General features: G+C 46.6%; 1 pseudogene; it reads right to left on the reverse strand.

The window, feature by feature from the left end:
* Window positions 1-2,783: 2,783 nt before the first annotated feature.
* LOC144800411 (U2 spliceosomal RNA) lies at window positions 2,784-2,964 on the reverse strand (annotated as a pseudogene).
* Window positions 2,965-17,395: the final 14,431 nt, after the last annotated feature.

Here is a 17,395-nt window from a genome sequence, read left to right on the forward strand (position 1 = left end):
ATTATCGCTGGGATGCCCTCGGGTAGCTACGCGCTTAATACATGTTTTTCATTCATTCATCTTACTCTGAGTTGTTTACCTTCGCAAACAAGCTTACAAATCTAGCAAGAAGCATTGGTAAATGATTAGGTTTCGCCTATGTGATTAATTATATGCAGTTTTTTGTTGTAAGTTGTAGCTTGCTGAGTAGTTGTCCAATATACGTTACAGAAATTGTGTTAAAGTGTTCTGACTTGTTTATGTACAAATGTAATATATATTGTGCTGTTTCTAGTAGTATAGTTCGGGTAAGTAATAGCAGCATTTTAATAATCGAAAGAGGTAATTAATAAAGTTTATTGATTTAATAGCAATATTATGTGCTTAGAGGAGGTCCGACAACTTTTGGGCCCAGTGCTACTGCACCTGCTGCACCATTCAAATCATGCCCCTAGTGCCTGCAAGATAACTGCATTTGTGACTGCCTGGTTAGTAGTAAAATATAGCAATATTTGGTGTTTAGATGAGTGATGGCAACTTTAGGCCCCAGTACCACTGCACCTGCTGCACCATTCAAATCAAGACCCCAGTGCCTGCAAGGTAACTGCACTTGTAACTGCTTATTGAGTAAATTAATATAGCAACTGGTGTGAGATTTACACTAGTTTGTTTTTTTACAAACAATAAATGATCTGCATATAACAATATCAAGAGTTTCCTAGTTGGAAATAAGATTCCCCCCAGAGGTTGATATTCCAAAATCTAGCAGGCCAGAGGTTCCATCGCTAACATGAAGAGTAAGGGTTTTAATGGGCACCCCTGGAGTGTGCCTCTTCTAACGTTAAATGGTTTGAATGAACAGCTATTGACTCAGACTCTGCCCCTTGGTCAGCATAGAGCAACTTGACATTCAAATATGCACCAGCACCAACCCCCATGCTGCACATCACTGCCATTAAAAATGTCTATTTTAGCAAGTCAAAGGCTTTCTCTGCATCACGGGACACCAAGACAGCCTCTAACTTTGGTTTATTTTGATGTCTGAGAGAACCAGGATTCTCAAGGTTTGCAATGCTGCTCGACTAGGAATAAACTCAGCAGATGATAAGAGTAGGACACCCTATTGTCCTTCCCCGGCTTCAGCAAACCATTATAACCATTTCTGTAGTAGTAGAATAGTGACTTGCACACTGCAATACCTCTGTGTATACCCCCAAGAGATGCAGGGCCATCACTTCCTTGAATGATTTATAGAACTCTGCAGCAAAGCCATCAGACCTCCATGCCTTACAACCCAGCAAAACTGTGAATGTCTGCCTTGATTTATGAAACATTAAGAGGCTTCAGGAAGGAAACTCCATTGCTATCGTCCTCCCAGGCTGAATAAACTCTTTATAGGCAGACCTAAATTTGCTGATAGTCTAAGGCAAGGATTACCAACCTTTTCTGCTACAACAGCTACTTCATGTTCAATAAAAATCATCACAAACTACTATAATTCCTAGAGTTGCAGTAGTGGTCGCATCAGATTGCATTAGTGACCACCACAGGCAAGATCACCAGCTGTGATCATCTCTGTGCACCAGGCACAGTAGCCAGCAATAATGTAAAAAATGCTGTGTTAATGTGAAATACTTCTTCATATGTAATATATAGGAACCATAACTGTAAAGCACTAAAGTTAATAATAGGTTTCCCAACACCGCATGACTTTTATCACTCAAATATCAACTTTTAATATATTTTGGAAATTCAACCATTTGCCTCCAAACATCGGTTTAAAAGTTCTGAAAATGCACACATTTTTTGTCTGGCATACTCTCTTTAATTTTGTATACATTTTATTAATTCAAACAATCAAAAACCTTTAGTTTAATAGCACGGGCTGCACACCGGAGACTACTCCTAGGTAGTTGAGAGCTAACAGCAGCTCACGAGCTAGTCGTTGGAGAAGCCTGGTCTAGAGCCATCTCAGATGCATGAAGCTTACTACAAAAGCATGGAATTCCTTCAAAATAGCCTTGCTACTATTAGCCTTTCTGCCATCACTTGGGCTGGTCGTGTTCTGTCTGTCTGGCTGCCGAGGTAGCCAAGCCTCAGCTCTGCTCTGGCTCCATCATTCATGGTATCTACGAGCTTGCGTATACCTGCCTAGATATATACCCTCTCGGTTGGCTATTTTTCAATAAGCATGCAAGGACATGCTTCATGTCCACCAGCACTAATGACTTTTCCAATTGTTCTAATTGCTTTCCTATAGGTTTGAGTATACACCAGCTTACTTTGAAACAGCTCTGCCTCTGATGAAGGTTTCCCAGACCGCAGGGCACAGAGGTACCAAACCAATATTAGTGTAAAGAAATTCTGCAATTGCAGCACACCTCTTCTCTCGAAACACCCACATCCTAAAGCTCCCAAGAGGGGAATCTCCGGGTTCTGTAATGAAATTTACAGACCTGCTGCTGTAGCTGCAGTCACACTGGGGAGTGATCCGCAAGCATGAGAGCTAAAGTACATCAGAAGCTCACGGAACAATATTTCTGGACATCATCCTGCAGTCTATATGTGAACATGAGTTGTGCTTCGATGACCAGAATAGAGACATTCTCGCTATCATTATGAGACTTCCATACATCTACAACATTACCCATCTCCGTAACCTGATTCAGTCCTACTGTTGCCCTTGATGCACAAGATACTACTGTCCCCGATTTGTCTGGTTTATGATTTAATGTGGGGTTGAAGACCCCTCATTTGCCACACATTATATTCAGCACACTTTTTTTTTCTTTTTCTTTCGGGTGGGGAAGTGCGCCATTCCGCAATACCAGGTCGATGGGTGGAGTGGACAGAGCAAGCTCCTATTCCAAGTCCCTGTTCCAAAAATGTATTTAATATATGGTCCCCAGATAGAGGACGTATCAGATATTAAACTGATAACAACAGATACAACACTTGATCTTAGCCAAAAGGCCGAGAATCGATTTTGAGCACACTTTGGTGTCTGCAGAGTCAAAATAGCATCAAAGAATTCCAGTGCATTCACATTGGGGGCATATACCTTATGCCCCGAATACGGATGCAGTGGCCAGAGAAACATATCGCCAAACTGTTACGAATAATATTTGCTCTTTGAATATGCATATACAGAATTTGATTTAAAATCTAAAGACCTGTGTATCAAAGTTGACACTCCAGTGGACTATATGTTGTATGAAGTTATCTGTACTGTCCCATTTAGAAGCAAAGGTGGGCTGTGCCGTGGGTCAAGGTGGGTTTTCTGAAAGGAGGTAACATCTACACAAGTCCTATCAAGGTCTGCCAACACTAGATGTTAATGTCAATGTTAGTATTTATTTATACTTGATTTGCTTTCTTAGGATTGTTTGGCACCCTGATGTTCCATGAGTCTAATTGAATAGTGTGCCTAACTTTAGATGAGTATGAGCACTTGAATCAACTATGCCCTGCCTCTATGTTGCATCGGTATAGAATGAAGCCAAACTGCAGCGACTGCTTCTAACTCTATTCGGACGTGAACCAACCTCCCACCCACACCCCCACTGATCACCCAAATTATCAGTGAAGATTCACTATATAACTCTATATATATCAATATCAACAGCAACCCTAGTGCTGCCCATAAGAACATGCATTGAAACCAAACTCCTGAAACCCAGTGATAAGTATCAATTTTAGCACCATGGCATAAAACAAAGTAGATATTTTCTCCACAATACTTGTATTGGTACCCGAGTAATAGCAAAATGCATCAGGTTTTCAACATGGATAGAAAACTTAATCTACAACTCTAAAAGTAACTAGCAAGACCAAGGCCACATCTTATGTACGTAAACTTAAAACCATTATTTAAACTTACTGTTTACTTCCAGATCATCATATGCTTTAGGGGCTCAAGTAAGGAAGGAAAGGCCTCCATTCCTTCTTCCAAAATGCACCAAGACAAATCCAACTGTGCTCCCAGAGGAATTGAAAACAAGCAATATTAATTTGTGATTAATTTTCCGCTGCCCCAGAAATAGTCTAGCATATTTCACCTCAGTTGCCTGCAGAATTTTCTGACCTCCTTACATGCTGATCTTGCCGTTTGGACTTCCGCTGTAAAGTCAGGAAACAAAGTCTGCGTAAAACCCTGGTATCCCGTTTACCCTTCTCCTTTGCCAATCTCAGAGCAGTGCCACAATGTCTATAGAAATCTAGTGATAATAGGAGGAAGAGTCCTTGGAGAAGGATTTGGCTTCAGGCCCCACCAAAGTTCTCTTTTAATCACTGTTAGCTCTGAAAATTGGGACCTGCCATTCATGCTTACAAGTAGTGTCTCCACAAAGACCTCAGTTTTCTCCACACCACTAGATTCTGGTAGATCCGCTATTCTGTTGCTAGTGCACTGCAATACCTCTAAATCTTTCTTTTTCATCCTAAGTAGGGACAGGGCATTTTCATTTTTAGCAGGGATTTAATGTAGGTAGGGGCTCCATGCTGCAACTATGATATAATGCGTACTGCAATATCCACTATTGCAGTGTGTTTATCCATTCTCTCTTTCACCTGGACCAAGTTAGTAGGGGTGTCAGGTTTATTATCCATCGTGCGTACTGCCATATCCACTATTGCGGTGTGTTTATCCATTCTCTCTTTCAGCTGGACCAAGTTAGTAGGGGTGGCAGGTTTATTGTCCATCGTGCGTACTGCCATATCCACTATTGCGGAGTGTTTATCCATTCTCTCTTTCAGCTGGACCAAGTTAGTAGGGGTGTCAGGTTTATTGTCCATCGTTTTCAACCCAACATTCATGATTAGTAGTATGTCTTTTATTGCTCTCTGTATTCGTAGCAGTTGCTTCTTCTTATTCTGCCCCTGCTGCAACACGTCTTGATATCCTTTTCTAATCAGGATGCTAAATTCAAGTTGGAAGGTCAGCTGTATCGGTGACCGGGGGACGCTGTCGGTCTTGCCCTAGAGACCCAAACCTCCAGTCACACTGGTGGGTCCTGAGTGCAGACGGGGCCCATCATTATTATCTCTAAGCCGGGTCACACCATCCACTCAGTACATTCTGTATGAAAAAGTATCAATGTTCATCTGCCGCCAGACCTTCTACAACAGGATGGCAACGTCAGTCGTCCGGGCACAGGCTGGGGTAGAACAATTACCCCAGAGGCGCAAGTTGGATTGTATATAATCCGATGGCTTCTAGATTTCACTCACCACAAAGAACCATGCTTGAAGCTCATCTTTAACAACCAGTCTGGTACTGATTCATGGTCTCCATCCATCAATGCATCAAAATGCACGCTGGGCATCTGCCATGCGCCTCTGTTTATGTACCCTCTGAACGACACTGAAGACCCAAGCACCTCTCTCCCTGCGATGCAGTGCCTTCAGTTAGCCAGCCTCGTGGGATAGGTGCAGTTGCGGGCTTAGGCTCATCAGTGGATTCTCTATGCGCCAGGCGACTAAGGCTGCATACCACATCAGGGTCACAGCCACCAAGGATGCAGCAGTGCCACCCATGGACAATCCACACACATCCCCCCTGTTGAGATCTACTTCATTTGAGAAGACAGATGTTATAGTTATAGAAAGAGTGGCACATTTAGGCTGGCATGTTGGTTGGCAATATCCTCTGTGCTGACTCTTAGAGGCAACAGAAATGTGTGAACCTAAGGTGATGTCCCATACAGCAGTGTCAGCTTCTCACTGTGCCCATCACTGATTTCAACCCTGCTCAGCAGGATGAAAAGGGAATCCAACGTCCATGCTCATTTAACTCTTGGCCTCTACAGAGGCTGCCAACAAATGGCACTTGTGTGCCAAGTTGTTGAGTTGGGGTTGAGTGGAAACTACAGTAAAGGAGGTAGATGCAAGTAGTACAACATACATTATAAAAGGAGTGAGACAATGTACTGGGATTTCACCAGCTTGCAGTAGAAAGAAGCACCACATGAGTGTAGGAGAGTAGGGTCTGCTATCCTATGGTCACCCCAAATTTTTGCTTTTTGCTTCACTGGTTTTCGACTACTGAGGCTGTGGGCCTGCTAATCAGACCCCCAGCCTGCTGTTCTCTCTCTAAATTATTAATACATGTGCTATAGGTACATACCACAATTGGAAATGGACTCCTTGTCAGCCCCTGTACCATGCACTATAGGTGCTCAGGGCATAGGTGCCACCAAGGCCTACCAGGGGCTGTAGCATATCTTTTGCCACCCCTGGCTGGTTCTTAAATTGACACAACTGGCTGATCACTCAGCTGGGGCAAGATGGTGTAATCACCTCTTGCTTAGATATAGTATACCTATATCTAAACCTATATCTGGACACATATAAACCTGTGAGTCACTCCTATGGAAGGCCTTATCAATTCTGGAGGCAGAGTGCGTGGTTTAATGTGAGATGGAGCTCTAGCATGAGCTGAGCCTGTCTGCAGCCGTCGGAAACAAATCCCTAAGCTGTTTCAGGATAATGCCATACCATATACTATTAAGTGCATTATAATCCTCGCAGTTATATAGCAACTTTGGTTTGGCTTTATCAAAACATGTCGTGCAAGGTGTCATACGATTTGGAATACTATCCCCTCGCCAGTTCTGGCGACGGGGATAGCATTCCACCCCTCTAGAGGGGTAAGACATGTTACTTTACTGAAATGCGGTTCATTTCTAAAAGGGCCTCAGATCCACAAAATGGATGCTTCTGCCACAGACACAAGTCTGACCCCCTGAAGCTGACCGAAACTCAGCCAAAGGGGCCTCGACAAAGGGTTTCCTGTCGCAGGGAGGTGTCACACCCCCCCAGACAGGAGATAGTGGATTGTAGCAGGGAGGTTTGAAAGAAACCAGACACTGCATGGGGAGCACAAGGCTGCCCCTTGCATAATCCGGTCAAACCGGTTCTGGGGCACACCAGCCCCAGTCACAGCGCGGCCTGGATCAAAGGAAAGGGGTGTATCCACCCCCTTCCTGAGTCCCACCCATAGGAGGGGACCTAGCAGGTAATCCAGCCCCCCAGATTCGAATAAGAGTGGGACCAGTGCCAATGCACTTCAGATTATCCTGATGAAACATAAGAAACAAAACTCTGGACCCTTCGACATCCTACTCAACGTAGAAGACTGAAGAATCTCCCTTGTGGTCAAGGAGTGACCACCCTGTGCAAACAGGCACCATCCAGCACCTCGACGTCTGCTTTGTTGCAGTTCCCGCCGGAACTCGAGCGACAGAGATTGACGAGATCAAGCTTGCCTGCCTTCTAACAGCCTGATCCACAGTCCTTGCAGAGCTGAGACCCGTGGAGGCGACCGGAAGCGTGGGGCACGCCATCTTGAAAAGACCATGAGACGCTGACCGTGCAGCCCACGAGTGACCCTCGAAGCTGTACACCGGGGTTTGAGAAGCCCCAACCCTGAGCCACTCTTGCACCGAAGTTCAGCCCTCCACACTCGACGAGTGCTGCGTGGGGCCCTTCTGCTTCTTTTGGCTCAACGCGTTGGCCCGGTCACTTGCCAGCTGGCTTGTGGTCCCTGTGACGACGAAAACCAAAATACAACTTGTGATTCTGGTTGCTCCAGATTTACACCAGCTCCCCTGAAAAGGAGCCCCCACTCTGACCCTCCTGGTCCGAGTGAGAAGCAATCTTCCACTTCCGCGTGGATTGCTTTTGCCAAGTTTTATTTGCTCCAATCTTGAAGCCAACAGCGCCGGCGGCGAGAGCCTTCATGGGACAGATCGTGACCCGCTCCTGGACTTCGTAGATGCCCCAGAGCCCACGTGACAGCGGAGAGAAGCTCCTTGACAACCACCTGATTGCGCCCGACATTGCCTGGTTCCATCCTGGTTCCTCCCTGGTCACTGCTGAGTGACCCAGACTCTGTCCCCTCTGCTTTCAGGTACTTTTCAACTTCGATCCACCCTTGGATCCCACCGGACACTTCTCCTTCACAGCGCCTGCAGCATCTTCAGCTTCAAGCACCAAGAACCAGCATGACGAAACCCGACACTACTTCGACCCTGTGCACCCGCTTCCTGTGGGTGAGGTAACATTGCAACGCTGGTGTTCCCACACTGGTACACACCTCTAGGGTCTGTGTCTTAAGTTTTGTCTTTCTAGGTTCAGCGGAAGTGTCCTAAAACTCTATTTGCTTAACTTTTACGCACCATTGACTTGCATTGGTGCATGAGTGTGCTTTCAGCACTGCACCTGAATCCCGCGGGCTTTCCCCGACTTCAGCATTGCTTGTCCCGACTGCTCCCAGCGATTCCCTAGGCCCTAGGCCTAACCACTGTTCGATTGGTATCTCTTATACCACTTTCTTAATATATGGTCTGAGTGGCCCCTCGCCCTCATCCATAATTGTGCAACTTTGTATGTTATACTGTGCTTTTGATTTAACGCTTGTGCCCCTTTGTTCATAAAGAATACTGGGGATTATTTTAAGTAATAAATACATATATTTTTATAATATATACTTGTGTGGTGTCCTTTCATTTGATATTACATGACTGTGATTGGTAAAACAGCTCGTTTAACACGACCTCTTGAGTTAAGCCTTTAAGGCTGCTTAGTCTATGCTACCATTAAGATAGCTTGTCTACAAGGTTGACTTACAACCAGACACCATAAGGGAAAGCTTGGACTGATACAAGGTGGTTCCAGAATTGGAAACATCATATATCAGGCCAACTTCTCACATTGGTGCGCAGCGGTGCGGATTTGAGCTTGCTGTTGTTTTACCATTGCAATCTTTTTATAAAATTGAAAGATCACATCAAGTACCTTAGGTACATATAAATCAAAAGCTTAGCATATTAAGTTCTACTGAACTTAGTAGTTGTAGATTAAAGGGATTAGCACACCCTGACTACAACTCACTAGCAAGGTACAGTAGGAAAACACTTAGTGTAGGTAAGCGCACCACTTACACCTCACTAGCAGTCATGTCTGGCACAGGTGAGACTCCAAGCTCTCTGCCTGTGACAGTTGACCTTACCCAGGCAACTTCCAGCTATGACAAACTTAGCCACAAAGACTTGTGTGCCTTGTGCATATCAAGAGGGCTATAAAGGGGCAGAGGTCCCACCATTCCTACCCTGATAGCCATTCTAGAATAGGATGACTTAGCTAAGGCGAGTGCAGCTCCCCTAGATTCAGGAGATGGAGTGAACCCCCCTGTAACTGATACCACTCCAGAGGAGGAAGAAGGAGAGGAGGAAGAGGAGGAGGAGGAGGACTCAGATGTATAGGACCCAGAAAATCAGGATCAGAGGGGTAACCAGGTTATAGTTGCCAGGCTTAACCAGGCCAACTTAAACCTACTGGGGAATGGAGAGGGCCAGCACCTCCCCAGATCCCAAAATATCATTCTCCCAGGCAACAGCAGAGTGAGATCTCCATCAGGGGACTCTCACATTTCTAGTGCCTCAAGAGAATCTCAGAGAGGGATGACTTCCTCTCAGAAGATATAACATAGAGCCAGGATGAGGGCTGTCAAACTCCAAATAGAGAGGGAGGAGGTAGCCCTGGCTCAAGCTAGACTTGCCTTGGCAAGAGAGCAAAAGTTGTGTGGCTTAGATGCCACTGGTGGCAGCATAATTCCTAGAGAGAAAGACAGGAGCTATGATAATAGAAACCTGACAAACATTGTGCCCCCCTACAAGGAAGGGGATGACATCCACAAATGGATGACTGCACTTGAGAGAGCCTGCATGGTACAGCAGGTTCCTCAGGATCAGTGGGCTGTAATTTTATGGTACTCCTTTTCTGAGAAAGGGAGGGATAGGCTCCTCACAGTTAGACCTGAGGATGCCAAAAACTACTCTGTCCTGAAGAGTGCTCTTATTGAAGGGTTTGGCCTAACCACTGAGCAATACAGGTTGTTGTTCAGAGACACCCAAAAAGCACAGACTCAGGACTGGACTGATTTTGTTGATTGTGCCACTAAGGCTCTGGAGGATTGGCTGCAGGGAAGTAAAGTCTCAGACTATACAGGATTGTACAATCTTATAATGATTGAGCAGATCCTTAATAACTGTCAGAACCAGCTGTTGCATCAATACCTTATTGACTCTGATCTGACCTCTCCCCAAGAATTGGGAAAGAAGGCAGACAAATGGGTCAGAACAAGGATTAAGCAGAAACCCCAGAACCAAGGTGGTGACCAGAAGAAAACAGACCAGAAGGGTGGGAATCAGAAAGATAAAGAAAAGTACCAGAAGTCTTCAGGCCCCCAAACTAGGATAAGGAGGGTGGTTCCCAAAATGGCAACAAGATAAAGAAGAATGATGGCCCAAAGAAACCTTGGTGTAATACCTGCAAATCAGTTTCACACTGGGGCAGTGAATGCACCAAGAAAAATCCAGTCCCCACCACTGTAGCTCCTAAAGCACCTGCACCCCCTAGTACAGTTAACAGTGGTGGTACACAACCTAAGGGTATAGTTGGGTTAACCTTGGGTACTGAGATGGAATCTGGCCTAGTCAGAATCCCTACTCAGGCAGTTCTCCTATATGATGTAGACTTAGCTTTGTCCACTACAGTGAGTCCCAGTAACCTGGGCAAATATAGGCAGACGCCTTTGATAAATGAGAAACTGGCTCAGGCCTACAGGCACACATGTGCCAGTGTCACTATGGTGACACCTGACTTTGTGGACCCTGGACAGATTGTACTAGGTGAAAGTTACCTAGTGACCAATGCAAGCAACTCCACTACTTCACATAGTGTGGCTGTTGTGAACTTCTCCTGGGGAGGGGTAGATGGCCTAAAGAAAGTTGTTGTGAGTGCAGACCTTCCAGTAGACTGTCTGTTAGGCAATGATCTTGAAAGCTCAGTTTGGTCAGAAGTGGAGTACAGGACTCATGCAGAAATGCTAGGGATTTCAGCACATGTCCTTGCAGTGACAAGGACTCAGGCTAAGAAGTGCCTTCCTGAACCAGTGGTGGATCTTGGAACAATAGACCAACCACAACCCAAGAGAAGGAGCAAGAGGGTTAAGGCTATGTCTTCCCCCTTGCCCCAGGTTGAGGATCAGATTTCAGAGGAAACTGATTCTGCAGTCCAAGAGGAGACTGTCTCAGAGGAACTTAAGCCTGATCAGGTTGAGTTTCTGGGGACAGGGGGACCCTCAAGGGCATACCTGGGGCAGGCTCAATTAGATTGCCCTTCACTTGAACCCCTCAGACAGCAAGCTGCTGCTGAGGCTGCAGGGAATGCTCAAGGTGCCCATAATGTTTATTGGGATGATGGACTCCTTTACTCAGAGGCTAGAGACCCCAGGCCTGGTGCCACCAGGAGGTTGGTTATGTCTTTGAAGTTTAGGGGTTTCCTTCTCACCTTGGCTCATGATATTCCCCTTGCAGGACACTTAGGCCAGAACAAGACTTGGGACAGGCTTGTTCCACACTTTCACTGGTCTCATATGTCAGAAAATGTCAAGGAGTTTTGTCGCTCCTGTGTCACTTGCCAAGCCAGTGGTAAGTCAGGTGGCACAACAAAGGCTCCCCTGATACCACTACCTGTGGTGGGGGTACCCTTTGAACGTGTTGAAATAGACATTGTGGGTCCCATGGATCCACAAACAGCATCTGGGCACAGATTTATACTGGTGGTAGTGGATCATGCCACCAGGTATCCAGAGGCAATTCCCCTAAGTACCACCACAGCACCTGTGGTGGCAAAAGCCCTCATTGCAGTTTTCTCAAGAGTGGGCTTCCCAAAGGAGGTGTTATCAGACAGAGGTACAAACTTCATGTCTGGATATCTAAAAGCAATGTGGAAGGAGTGTGGAGTAAACTACAAGTTTACCACACCCTATCACCCACAGTGCAATGGGCTTGTGGAGAGATTCAACAAGACCCTCAAGGGAATGATAAAAGGTTTACCAGAGAAGCTCAGGCGGAAATGGGACATCCTTTTACCCTGCTTGCTCTTTGCTTACAGAGAGGTCCCACAGAAGGGGGTTGGCTACAGCCCTTTTGAACTTTTGTTTGGCCACCCTGTGAGGGATCCACTATGTTTGGTGAAGGAAGGATGGGGGTTACCTCTCAAAAAGCCTAAGCTAGATGTTGTGGACTATGTACTTGGTCTCCGCTCCAGGATGGCTGAGTATATGGAGAGAGCATCCAAAAACCTGGAGGCAAGTCAAGAACTGCAGAAAGCTTGGCATGACCAAAAGGCTGTTCTGGTTGAGTTCCAGCCAGGGCAGAAGGTGTGGGTGTTGGAGCCAGTGGCCCCAGCAGCACTCCAGGACAAATGGACTGGACCCTACCCTATCATTGAGAAAAAGGGAGAAGTCACCTACTTGGTTGACTTTGGAACCCCTAGGAGCCCCCACAGGGTGCTTCATGTAAATCGTTTGAAAGCATTTGTGGACAGGGAGGACAAGAGCTTGCTCATGGCCACAGATGGGGAACAGGAGGAAGAAAGTGACCCTCTCCCAGACCTGCTTTCCCAGAACCCTGATGATGGTTCAGTTGATGGAGTAGCCTTGGCAGGCAGCCTCACTGACCAGCAGCAGATGGACTGCAGACAAGTTTTGCAAGCCCACAGACACTTGTTTTCACTCACACCCAGTCAAACTAACTGGTGCACCCATGAGGTGGACACTGGTGACAGTCTGCCTGTGAAGAATAAGATCTACAGGCAACCTGACCATGTCAGGGATTGTATAAAGGCTGAGGTGCAAAAGATGTTGGAGCTTGGAGTGATTGAGCCATCAGAGAGCCCATGGGCTAGCCCAGTGGTCCTTGTGCCAAAACCTCATACCCAAGATGGAAAGAGAGAAATGAGATTTTGTGTGGACTACAGAGGTCTCAATGCTGTCACTAGGACAGATGCACATCCCATTCCAAGAGCAGATGAGCTCATTGATAAATTGGCTTCTGCCAAGTTTCTGAGCACATTTGATTTGACAGCTGGCTACTGGCAGATCAGACTAGCTGAAGAGTCAAAAGCCAAGACAGCATTCTCTACCCCTAGTGGACATTATCAATTTGTGGTAATGCCCTTTGGTTTGAAGAATGCACCTGCCACTTTCCAAAGGTTGGTGAGCCAAGTCCTTGCTGGGTTGGATGACTTTTGTGCAGCATATCTAGACGATATTGCTGTCTTTAGCTCCACCTGGGAGGATCACCTGATCCACCTGAATAAAGTTCTGGAGGCCCTGCAAAAGGCAGGCCTGACTATCAAGGCTACCAAGTGCCAGATAGGGCAGAGCAAGGTTGTATACCTGGGCCACCTAGTAGGTGGAGGTCAGGTTCAGCCACTGGAGAGCAAGATCCAGACCATACATGACTGGGCTCCTCCAACTACCCAGACACAAGTCAGAGCCTTCTTGGGCCTGACTGGGTATTACAGAAAGTTTGTGAAAAACTATGGGTCCATTGTGACACCATTAAATGACTTGACATCCAAGAAGATGCCAAAAAAGGTTCAGTGGACAGTTAGCTGTCAAAAGGCATTTGATGACCTGAAGAAGGCCATGTGCTCTGCATCTATCCTGAAGAGTCCTGACTACTCCAAACAGTTCATTGTACAGACAGATGCTTCTGAGTTGGGGGTGGGAGCTGTGCTTTCACAACTTAATCAAGATGGTCAAGACCAGCCCATTGCTTTTATTAGCAGAAGGCTGACCCCCAGGGAGAAACGTTGGTCAGCTATTGAGAGGGAGGCCTTTGCTGTGGTTTGGGCCCTGAAGAAGTTGAGGCCATACTTGTTTGGTACTCACTTCCTAGTTCAGACAGACCATAAGCCCCTCTTATGGCTAAATCAGATGAAGGGTGAAAATCCCAAACTGCTCAGGTGGTCCATTTCCCTACAGGGGATGGACTTTGCAGTGGAGCACCGCCCAGGGACTGACCATGTTAATGCAGATGGTCTCTCCAGGTACTTCCACTTAGAACATGAAGACTTATCTGGTCAAGGTTAGTTTAATGTCCCTGCGTTTGGGGGGGGGGGCTGTGTAGGAGAGTAGGGTCTGCTATCCTATGGTCACCCCAAATTTTTGCTTTTTGCTTCACTGGTTTTCGACTACTGAGGCTGTGGGCCTGCTAATCAGACCCCCAGCCTGCTGTTCTCTCTCTAAATTATTAATACATGTGCTATAGGTACATACCACAATTGGAAATGGACTCCTTGTCAGCCCCTGTACCATGCACTATAGGTGCTCAGGACATAGGTGCCATCAAGGCCTACCAGGGGCTGCAGCATATCTTTTGCCACCCCTGGCTGGTTCTTAAATTGACACAACTGGCTGATCACTCAGCTGGGGCAAGATGGTGTAATCACCTCTTGCTTAGATATAGTATACCTATATCTAAACCTATATCTGGACACATATAAACCTGTGAGTCACTCCTATGGAAGGCCTTATCAATTCTGGAGGCAGAGTGCATGGTTTAATGTGAGATGGAGCTCTAGCATGAGCTGAGCCTGTCTGCAGCCATCGGGAACAAATCCCTAAGCTGTTTCAGGATAATGCCATACCATATACTATTAAGTGCATTATAATCCTTGCGGTTATATAGCAACTTTGGTTTGGCTTTATCAAAACATGTCGTGTAAGGTGTCATACGATTTGGAATACTATCCCCTCGCCAGTTCTGGTGACGGGGATAGCATTCCACCCCTCTAGAGGGGTAAGACATGTTACTTTACTGAAATGCGGTTAATTTCTAAAAGGGCCTCAGATCCACAAAATGGATGCTTCTGCCACAGACACAAGTCTGACCCCCTGAAGCTGACCGAAACTCAGCCAAAGGGGCCTGGACAAAGGGTTTCCTGTCGCAGGGAGGTGTCACACCCCCCCAGACAGGAGATAGTGGATTGTAGCAGGGAGGTTTGAAAGAAACCAGACACTGCATGGGAAGCACAAGGCTGCCCCTGGCATAATCCGGTCAAACCGGTTCTGGGGCACCCCAGCCCCAGTCCCAGCGTGGCCTGGATCAAAGGAAAGGGGTGTATCCACCCCCTTCCTGGGTCCCACCCATAGGAGGGGACCTAGCAGGTAATCCAGCCCCCCAGATTCGAATAAGAGTGGGAGCAGTGCCAATGCACTTCAGATTATCCTGATGAAACATAAGAAACGAAACTCTGAACCCTTCGACATCCTACTCAACGTAGAAAACTGAAGAATCTCCCTTGTGGTCAAGGAGTGACCACCCTGTGCAAACAGGCACCATCCAGCACCTCGACGTCTGCTTTGTTGCAGTTCCCGCCGGAACTCGAGCGACAGAGATCAACGAGATCAAGCTTGCTTGCCTTCTAACAGCTCGATCCACAGTCCCTGCAGAGCTGAGACCCGTGGAGGCGACCGGAAGCGTGGGGCACGCCATCTTGAAAAGACCACGAGACACTGACCGTGCAGCCCACGAGTGACCCTCGAAGCTGTACACAGGGGTTTGAGAAGCCCCAACCCTGAGCCACTCTTGCACCGAAGTTCAGCCCTCCGCACTCGACGAGTGCTGCGTGGGGCCCTTCTGCTTCTTTTGGCTCAACGCGTTGGCCCGGTCACTTGCCAGCTGGCTTGTGGTCCCTGTGCCGACGAAACCAAAATACGACTTGTGATTCTGGTTGCTCCAGATTTACCCCAGCTCCCCTGAAAAGGAGCCCCCACTCTGACCCTCCTGGTCCGAGTGAGAAGCAATCTTCCAGTTCCGCGTGGATTGCTTTTGCCAAGTGTTGTTTGCTCCAATCTTGAAGCCGACAGCGCCGACGGCGAGAGCCTTTGTGGGACAGATCGTGACCCACTCCTGGACTTCGTAGATGCCCCAGAGCCCACGTGACAGCGGAGAGAAGCTCCTCGACAACCACCTGATTGCGCCCGACATTGCCTGGTTCCATCCTGGTTCCACCCTGGTCACTGCTGAGTGACCCAGACTCTGTCCCCTCTGCTTTCAGGTACTTTTCGACTTCGATCCACCCTTGGATCCCACCGGACACTTCTCCTTCACAGCGCCTGCAGCATCTTCAGCTTCAAGCACCAAGAACCAGCGTGACAAAACCCGACACTACTCCGACCCTGTGCACCCGCTTCCTGTGGGTGAGGTAACATTGCAACGCCGGTGTTCCCACACTGGTACACACCTCTAGGGTCTGTATCTTAAGTTTTGTCTTTCTAGGTTCAGCGGAAGTGTCCTAAAACTCTATTTGCTTAACTTTTACGCACCATTGACTTGCATTGGTGCATGCGTGTGCTTTCAGCACTGCACCCGAATCCCGCGGGCTTTTCCCGACTTCAGCATTGCTTGTCCCGACTGCTCCCAGCGATTCCCTAGGCCCTAGGCCTAACCACTGTTCGATTGGTATCTCTTATACCACTTTCTTAATATATGGTCTGAGTGGCCCCTCGCCCTCATCCATAATTGTGCAACTTTGTATGTTATACTGTGCTTTTGATTTAACGCTTGTGCCCCTTTGTTCATAAAGATTACTGGGGATTATTTTAAGTAATAAATACATATATTTTTATAATATATACTTGTGTGGTGTCCTTTCATTTGATATTACAGGACTGTGATTGGTAAAACAGCTCGCTTAACACGACCTCTTGAGTTAAGCCTTTAAGGCTGCTTAGTCTATGCTACCATTAAGATAGCTTGTCTACAAGGTTGACTTACAACCAGACACCATAAGGGAAAGCTTGGACTGATACAAGGTGGTTCCAGAATTGGAAACATCATATATCAGGCCTACTTCTCACAATGAGCTTGCTACAAACCAAAGTGTGTGGCTTCTGTCAATGTGTAGGTAGCGCATGGACAACTGGCTTTCTAGGTTTACTTATGCTAGGGTCTGTAGCGAGCTGAAACTGCAAAGCAAAGGCTCTAACAAAGTCATTGAGGTACAGTGAGACACAGTATACCAGTTACAGAAGTAGTGAGTAAATAAAAAATTGTCAAGAATTCAACACATACACAGAAATAATGCAAAGTGTGCAGGACTGGATTCTGCAAAGGTCTATGAAGTTTCCTCTATGATTGTATGAGGAAAGGGGAAGTCCTCCCAGTACCACCATACACCAAATAATGCACGTGAAAGGTGGCAAGTATCTCTTAAAAAAGGGTATCAAATAGGAGGAAAAAATGAAAGGGCAAAACTCCTCGGTAATCTTGTAGCTCTTGATTGAAGATGATAATTAATGCAGAAGTAGACACACTTGACACATCATCTAATCTTCCAGTACAGATGTAATAAGAGGCTGGAATAAAGGATATCAAATCCCAGTTTCTGGATCTATTAATTTCACCCATGACACGATTGTCATGTCGAATCCCTCGAGGTTCTTCTCTGTGCCCTTTCTGTTTTTTCTACAAATATGCTCCCTTTAGTAGGTTGGCTTAAGAGACGTAGGCAGCAGTGTCAAATAAGGTATCAGACTTAAATTGTGGTTGAACTTGTA

Source organism: Lissotriton helveticus, chromosome 12 (genome assembly GCF_964261635.1).
Source record: "Lissotriton helveticus chromosome 12, aLisHel1.1, whole genome shotgun sequence".
NCBI classification, from domain to species: Eukaryota; Metazoa; Chordata; class Amphibia; order Caudata; family Salamandridae; genus Lissotriton; species Lissotriton helveticus.